The sequence below is a fragment of the Hemiscyllium ocellatum genome, assembly GCF_020745735.1.
Source record: "Hemiscyllium ocellatum isolate sHemOce1 chromosome Y unlocalized genomic scaffold, sHemOce1.pat.X.cur. SUPER_Y_unloc_2, whole genome shotgun sequence".
In the NCBI taxonomy this organism is placed as follows: domain Eukaryota; kingdom Metazoa; phylum Chordata; class Chondrichthyes; order Orectolobiformes; family Hemiscylliidae; genus Hemiscyllium; species Hemiscyllium ocellatum.
In genome coordinates, this window is record NW_026867601.1 from 235,252 (window position 1) to 243,723 (window position 8,472).

Here is an 8,472-nt window from a genome sequence, read left to right on the forward strand (position 1 = left end):
TTGTAACGTCACCTCCAAATCTCAGAATAGCAACTGGGATACTCTCGTCCACATCTCAATTACACCCAACATGTCTTTCACTCCTCCCTCTTCATCTTCCAGGGCTGTATAATTCCTTGCAAGCGCATCTGTGCACCTCGGTTGTCCAGACTGAAATAAAGAGTATTGTTGTGACAAGATCTGCTGTTGGAATTGCTGAGGGAACCCAGCAGGAGCGGCAGTGCCTGAGGGAGGAAACGGAATTCTCATAAAATTCCGTAGAAATTCTGAAACGGAGTCTCTGATTCTCTCTCCACAGATGCGGCCAGACCGGATGATTTTATTGTTTTCCTGCAGTTTCTGCTTTTGCTTTTAGCTGAATGTCTATTCCATTGACCGGAATGATACACCCAGACACACCATGTACCGATATTTATATCTTTCAATAACTGAGGCAATTGAATTCAATCAAATGCAGAACGATGCTCTTCCCTCAGCTCCACAGACAGAGGAACTCGGGAAAGCAGCGGCGTGACATGGTTCTATAGGTTATAGCTGAGTGATTGCACTTATAAACAGGAAATCCCGTTCCTTATTACGGTGTCGAATCCTGCTGCCGGTGGCTGAAGGCAGAGCAAGAGGGAGTTTGTTTCGCATCTCTGTGTTTGGGATTCCAATCCCGGCGGGAAAACACTTCTTCCAGGTCACAAGTGGCGTCAATCTCCAATGCACTCCCTGAACAGCTCGGATTCACCCGTGCACCCTGATGAAGGGCTTATGCCCGAAACGTCGAATTTCCTATTCCTTGGATGCTGCCTGACCTGCTGTGCTTTAACCAGCAACACATTTTCAGCTGTGATCTCCAGCATCTGCAGACTTCATTTTTCACCCGTGCATTGCCAGCTTTGTTCGAATTGGTGTGTTTCCAGATTCCTGACTAGAGTTTTCTCGCTGAATTTGGTCAAGGCATTGACTGGAATAGACCATGATTCAATGTATGAAAGTACATTTCACTGGGGTGGAACCTAAACACGCATAGTGACTGTGAATAAAACCATGGAAACTCTCAGCACAGGAACAAGAGACACTGAAGCAGACACATGAGGACAAATATCTTTTCTCTGTCAGTGAAAGGCGCTGCTTCACAAAGGGGAGACTTCGAGGTGAAGCAGTGACGGTGATAATTACTACTGATTATTCACCCGATGAAGGCCGTTTCTGACCGAAGTCCGTGTTTAAATTACATACTGACAACCTGTCAGCGCTGCCCCAGCGGTTGGGGCCAGTAGCGTAATGGATAACGCGTCTGACTTCGGATCAGAAGATTGTAGGTTCGAGTCCTACCTGGCTCGGGTCCGTGGCGCTCTTTATTGCGCATGCTTCCTGTTGCATTGCCATTTCTGAGTTGTTTGGAGATGCTGGCATTGGATTCGTGCGTTTGTGAATTTGAAAGTTGCATTTCAGCCCGTTGCAGCTCATTCTCACACCGGTGTATGTCAGCTTCTGAGGAGCTGTGTGGTTCCGATCAGTGCTCTCTCGAATTTGAAATAGGGCCGAGAAAATGATCCGATTTATCTGTCAGAATGTTTATCAAAATCTCTCATTAGCTTGCAGCGTTGCAAATTCTAAAGGACTCTATCGGCTGTAATGCTGTTTCTATTACCCTCAGCTCCTGAAAGATTGTGCTCGAATGACCTTTTTATGTCGTTTCGTTTGTGTCAGTTCACAGCCATGTCGAAAGGAGAATTGGTCCTTTCAGTGTTTACATCAACATGTGTCTCCATTTGTATCTCTTTCTCTGTGTATCCACCTGACCCTCTTCCACATTCTTCGACTCTCTGTCTGTCCATATCCCTTATTCCCCATCTCTGTTCTTCACAAAGCCTGACATTAGGAGACAGTTTGAGAGTGGAGCTGCTGAAAGGCTCTCTCCACCCTGGCTGGAGTGTGTAGAACTGGGCTCACATTCTCCAATTAATGTGTCTGTCCCTTCGACCTGAGATCAGGAGACATTTCTTCCTCAATATATTATCACACTTACAAATTCAAAATACAATACCTAATCCAACAGGACAAAAACACAATTATAATACAACTACAGGAGCACAATAATGTATTTACTGTCGGTGTGAAATGAACGGCGACAGCAGAGAATCAGTGCGATCAGATCGTGTTGTTTGTGTCATTACCAGATCATTCCCCAGCAGGTCTGCAGTGTCTCCTGCCTCACCTCGTTATTTCCACCAAACTGGGAAAGAAGCGTGGCTGGGGGTGGGCTGGAGTAACAGAGGAGCGGAAGCAGAAATGTTTGTGAAACAATTGAAATAAACTCCAGGTTCAATTAATAGTTAAAGAGAAATAAAAACTCACTCGTGGAATGAAACGAGGAATCATCAGCCGGATCACCGACTCAAACAGCATGCTGAATTGTTTGGTCGGAGATCATACACTTGCAACAAGTTGACACAGTCACACATCAATACAATCAGCGAGCACCGTTCAGATTTGAACGGAATTACCCCCATCTACTTTGCAAGTGCATTAACCAACTAAACCACATCACCAGGACATGAGCAGCTTCACTTACCGATATGTGCAGTCCTGTAACCACCTGGTCACTAACTCCGAAATGTGTTTTCGGTATCACTGTTGCTCAGTGAGAATTGCAATCAACCTAAACTTTTGCCAAAACAGTTCACAGTCGAACATTCTTCACTGGAAATGGACAGAAATAAAACACAATCTCCTTTTGCCTTGGCTTCAACATGATTCTTTCGATCCCTCTAAACTGACAGGGTAAAGAGGATGTGTTCAACCTCTTGGCGTCCCTTCATCATATTAATACACACTCTCAGGGAACCTCACACCAAGAGGAACAGGGTCATTGAGGTGAATTGGCCAGCTGTGGTGTTTGAGTCAGTGTAAACAGTGAAGGATGACCCGTGAACACCGACACTGACACCATCAGCTCCACCTCACATCCTGCCCCATGCCTCCCACTCATCTTTGCTGTTGTCATAAACCTGGTCCCTTTTTTTTCCAAACGTTGTTCCTTCTCTCGGGCATATTCTGTCCTTGATTATTTTTCAGATGGATAATAAAGCAGGCCAGGCTTACGATGAGACCGGTTTGGTACAGAGATGAAAAGGGTTTTGAGAAGCCTTTTATTTAGATATAAACAGATGAGACTTCAGGCCAAAGTGGTCATCTTTTAGAAGTCACGTAAAAACAATGACGGCAGATGCTGGAAACCAGGTTCTGGATCAGTGGTGCTGGAAGAGCACAGCAGTTCAGGCAGCATCCAAAGTGCAGAGAAATCGACGTTTCAGGCAAAAGCCCTTCATCAGGAATAAAGGCAGTGAGCATGAAGCGTGGGGAGATAAGCTAGAGGAGGGTGGGGGTGGGGAGAGGGTAGCATAGAGTGCAATGGGTGAGTGGGGGAGGGGATGAAGGTGATCGGTCAGGGAGGAGAGAGTGGAGTGGATAGGTGGAAAAGGAGCTAGGCAGGTAGGGCAAGTCCGGACAAGTCATGGGGACAGTGCTGAGCTGGAAGTTTGGAACTAGGGTGAGGTGGGGGAAGGGGAAATGAGGAAACAGGTGAAGTCCACATTGATGCCCTGGGGCTGAAGTGTTCCGAGGCGTAGTTGAGGCGTTCTTCCTCCAGGCGTCTGGTGGTGAGGGAGCAGAGGTGAAGGGGGCCCAGGACCTCCATGTCCTCGGCAGAGTGGGAGGGGGAGTTGAAATGTTGGGCCACGGGGCGATGTGGTTGATTGGTGGCCTGTGCAATGAAAGGAGAGTGGTCAGCTCTCTAGCTGAGCAGTTCAGTTCAGTCCAGAACTGGTTGGAAGTTTAACAGTGAGCTGTGTGGAAACTCCCTGTTCTGCGCTTCTAACCTCAACCTGGAAGCATTTGACCTGTTTTTGTCCTCTGTTTTAAAGGGGGGTTGCTTATTGGGACTGTTGTGTATATTCGGAACAGCAAGCTTAGGTCAAGTTTGGATAGATTGAGTTCTGTAGGTATTCCTAATTCTGTCGTTCGTGTTTCATGGTGTAATTTTGTGAATTATTTTATTCTCTCAGTTAAACCTGGTAGTCAACTTCGCTAACTGAATCTGGGTAATTGTAACTGTAGACTTACCAATACAAATTCCAAAGCTATGGGCTGGGCTGCCTGCTCACGAATGTTTTGAGCGGTCTGTCCTAGTCCATAACACGGTTCACCGTTATTTCACTTCCCTGCTCCACGTTTCAACTTAAACCCGGCTGTTTGCAGATGTCCGAATAGACCCTCTCACTGTTAGAAACGCATTCCTGGGATATCGCTGTCACTCAGTGGGATAGGACTCACTGCCCATCCCTAATTACTCCAGAGATTCGGGGAATACCCTAATGTCCCGGACACTTGAATCCCTCAGCGCGGTTGTACAGCTATGATACCGCTGGGAAGGGAGGTCCAGGATTTAGACCCAGCGACACTGAAGGGACAGCGGTACATTTCCAACTCAGAACGGTGAGATGATTGGAGGGGGATTTCCGGCGGTGGGTTCCCCGTGTATCTGCTGCCAGTGTTCTTCGAGTTCGATGCAAACAATCACTGGGCTGGTTCTGGCCAGAAACTACATGTGTCTTCTGTGTGCAACGAGGAACGGATTCTCATTCAGGTAATTCACACCAAGACAAATAAATCTTCATTCCCTTACTGGGAAACGTATCCAAGTCTGGACGATGCAAACACGGACTCTTCAGCAGGGACTCCCTTCCGTGCTGCTGACTGTAACCTTTGTGACCTGACTTACACACAGTTTTTTTGTTTAGATTAGATTCTCTACCGTGTGGAAACAGGCCCTTCGACCCAACAAGTCCACACTGCCCCTCCGAAGAGAAACCCACCCAAACCCGCTCCCCTACCCTCTATTTACCCCCTGGCTATCGCACCTAACACTGTGGTCAATTTAGCACGGCCAATTCCACTGACCTGCACATCTTTGGATTGTGGGTGGAAACCGGAGCACCCTGTCCCTGTCCTTTGGGTTATAACCACCTTCAGCAGCAATGCTTCTCTCTCCAAGTTTCCGAACAGTTCATGTTTTCGCCCTGGGATTCAATGTGAAGATAGTGGAGCTTTGATAAATTGATGTTGTTCAGGAGTAGCACTGAAAGAAGGTACAGAACAGCCTGATGATAACAAGGGCTCGTTCTGAGGCGATGGCTTGTGGTGAAGTGGCGCTATCTACAAATAGACAATAGACAATAGGTGCAGGAGTAGGCCATTCAGCCCTTCGAGCCTGCACCACCATTCAATATGATCATGGCTGATCATCCTTAATAAGTATCCTCTTCCTGCCTTATCTCCATAACCCTTGATTACACTATCCTTGAGAGCTCTATCCAACTCTTTCTTAAATGAATCCAGAGACTGGGCCTCCACTGCCCTCTGTGGCAGAGCATTCCACACAGCCACCACTTTCTGGGTGAAGACGTTTCTCCTCATCTCTCTCCTAAATGGTCTACCCCGTATTTTTAAGCTTGTGTCCTCTGGTTCGGCACTCACCCATCAGCGGAAACATGTTTCCTGCCTCCAGAGTGTCCAATCCTTTAATAATCTTATGATGGGTTAGGGAAACCGTCTGATGCTAAGCAGCGTAATGGATAACGTGACCGACTTCGCATCAGAAGGTTGTAGATTCGAGTCCTACCTGGCTTGGGAGCAATGAGAGCTTTATTCCGCACGCTTCCTTTTGCATTTCCGTTTCTGAGGTGATGGAATTGCATTCTTGCGTTTTGGATTTGAAAGTTGCATTTCAGCCCGTTGCAGCTCATTCTCACACAGGTGTATGTCAGCTTCTGAGGAGCTGTGGGGATTTCATCAGTGCTCTGTCGAATTTGAAAGCAGTATTTAGGTCCATTACAATCTGTTGTCAGACCGATGCATAGCAGGTCCTGATTTGACACAATGTGAGGAGCTGCTGGGATGAGAACCGTGTGTTTTGCAATTGGAAATTGCATTCCTGTCCATTGTAGCTCATTGTCAGACCGGTGGATGACAGCTCCTGTTATGTCAGGGTCTGTGCAGCTGCAGGGATTGGATCAGTACGTTTTTAAATTTAAACGCTGCAATCGGGTCTGTTGACCGTTTTAAATTCCAGCTCACCGCAGCATCTCTCATTGTCTGTCCAACTGGCTTGAGTTGCACCTAAAGCTGCCTTTTGCTGGAGAAGCAGGTATGCGAGGTCGGAGGGCAAAAGTGAAGCACAAGGGGCGGGTATAATGCTGAGAGTTTTGCCCCTCACAGGGTATGAGTCTGTGTGTCTCTCTCTGTGGGTGAAAATAAGGATGTGTTCGTCAAGGGTGGGCACAAAACAGTGTGATCATTTCAAACTTCAGTCCCATTGCTGTGTCATTTAAGATCACTGGGAGAATCTCTTTGACATGTTCACTGCAAACATCCGAACATACAATGTTATGGGTCAAGACCTGGAATCTGGGACTAGAAAAGCTGGATGTCTTTGAGCCGCACTGCACGATGGGCTGAATGGTCGTTTCTCATTCTGCAAAACTTCAAAGACAAATTGAAATTAATGGGCAGATAAAAAATAATCAGAAAGAAAAAGACAAAAGCGGTATCACTGAGAATAAATGCGAATGCTTCTCTCACCTTCTCATGTTACCTCCTGGTTCAGATTCGGTTCTCTCACCGCCGCGGCACTGGTTCTATTCCCGGTCAGGGAATGGGTGTTGTGTTCTGTAAACATATCGTGGTAACCGTATTCCTGACCAATTTTCCTCAAACCAGCAAGTTCATTGGATTTGTCCCAATCGTTAATAAGATTAACATAAAACAGAGAGCTGCAGATGCTGGAAATCCGACACCAAAAACAAGAATTGAAGGAGAAACTCAGCAGGCCCAGCAACATGTGTGGAGAGAAGCAGGGTTAGTGTTTCAGAGAGACAGAACCAGGTTAGTTTTGCATTTCTATGTAATAGGGCCGAGAAAATGATCAGATTTATCTGTCAGAATGTTTATCAAAATCTCTCATTAGCTTACAGCGTTACAAATTCAAAAGGACTCTATCGGCTGTAATGCTGTTTTATTGCCCGGAGCTGCTGAAAGATTGTGCTTAAATGATTATTTCTTTTTCGATTCGTTTGTGTCAGTTCACAGCCATGTCGAAAGGAGAATTGGTCCTTTCAGTGTTTACATCAACATGTGTCTTCATTTCTGTCTCTTTCTCTGTGTATCCACTTGACCCTCTTCCACATTCTCCGACACTCTGTCTATCCATATCCCTCATTCCCATCTCTGTTCTTCAGAAAGCCTGACATTAGGAGACAGTTTGAGAGTGGAGCTGCTGAAAGGCTCTCTCCGCCCTGGCTGGACTGTGTAGAACTGGGCTCACATTCTCCAATTAATGTGTCCGTCCCTTCGTCCTGATTTCAGGAGACATTTCTTCCTCAATATATTGTCACACTGACAAATTCAAAATACAATACCTAATCCAACAGGACAAAAACACGATTACAATACAACTACAGGAGCACAATAATGTATTTACTGTTGGTGTGAAATGAATGAACGGCGACAGCAGAGAAGCGGGGGGATCAGATCGTGTTGTCTGTGTCATTACCAGATCATTCCCCAGCAGGTCTGCAGTGTCTCCTGCCTCACCTCGTTATTTCCACCCAACTGGGAAAGAAGCGTGGCTGGGGGTGGGCTGGAGTAACAGAGGAGCGGAAGCAGAAATGTTTGTGAAATAATTGAAATAAACTCCAGGTTCAATTAATAGTTAGAGAGAAATAAAAACTCACTCGTGGACTTAAACCAGGAATCATCAGCCGGATCACCGACTCAAACAGCATGCTGAATTGTTTGGTCTGAGATCATACACTTGCAACAAGTTGACGCAGTCACACATCAATACAATCAGCGATCACCGTTCAGATTTGAACGGAATTACCCCCATCTACTTTGCAAGTGCATTAACCAACTAAACCACATCACCAGGACATGAGCAGCTTCACTTACCGGTATGTGCAGTCCGGTAACCACCTGGTCACTAACTCCGAAATGTGTTTTCGGTATCACTGTTGCTCAGTGAGAATTGCAATCAACCTAAACTTTTGCCAAAACAGTTCACAGTCGAACATTCTTCACTGGAAATGGACAGAAATAAAAGACAATCTCCTTTTGCATTGGCTTCAACATGATTCTTTCCATCCCTCTAAACTGACAGTGTAAAGAGGATGTGTTCAACCTCTTGGCGTCCCTTCATCATATTAATGCACACTCTCAGGGAACCTCACACCAAGAGGAACAGGGTCATTGAGGTGAATTGGCCAGCTGTGGTGTTTGAGTCAGTGTAAACAGTGAAGGATGACCCGTGAACACCGACACTGACACCATCAGCTCCACCTTACATCCTGCCCCATGCCTCCCACTCATCTTTGCTGTTGTCATAAACCTGGTCCCTTTTTTTTCCAAACGTTGTTCCTTCTC

At 46.2% G+C, this 8,472-nt stretch overlaps 1 non-coding gene across 1 annotated transcript; it reads left to right on the top strand.

The window, feature by feature from the left end:
- Nucleotides 1-1,258: 1,258 nt before the first annotated feature.
- trnar-ucg (transfer RNA arginine (anticodon UCG)) lies at nucleotides 1,259-1,331 on the top strand. Its single transcript has one exon. It is a non-coding gene; the product is annotated as a tRNA-Arg (tRNA).
- Nucleotides 1,332-8,472: the final 7,141 nt, after the last annotated feature.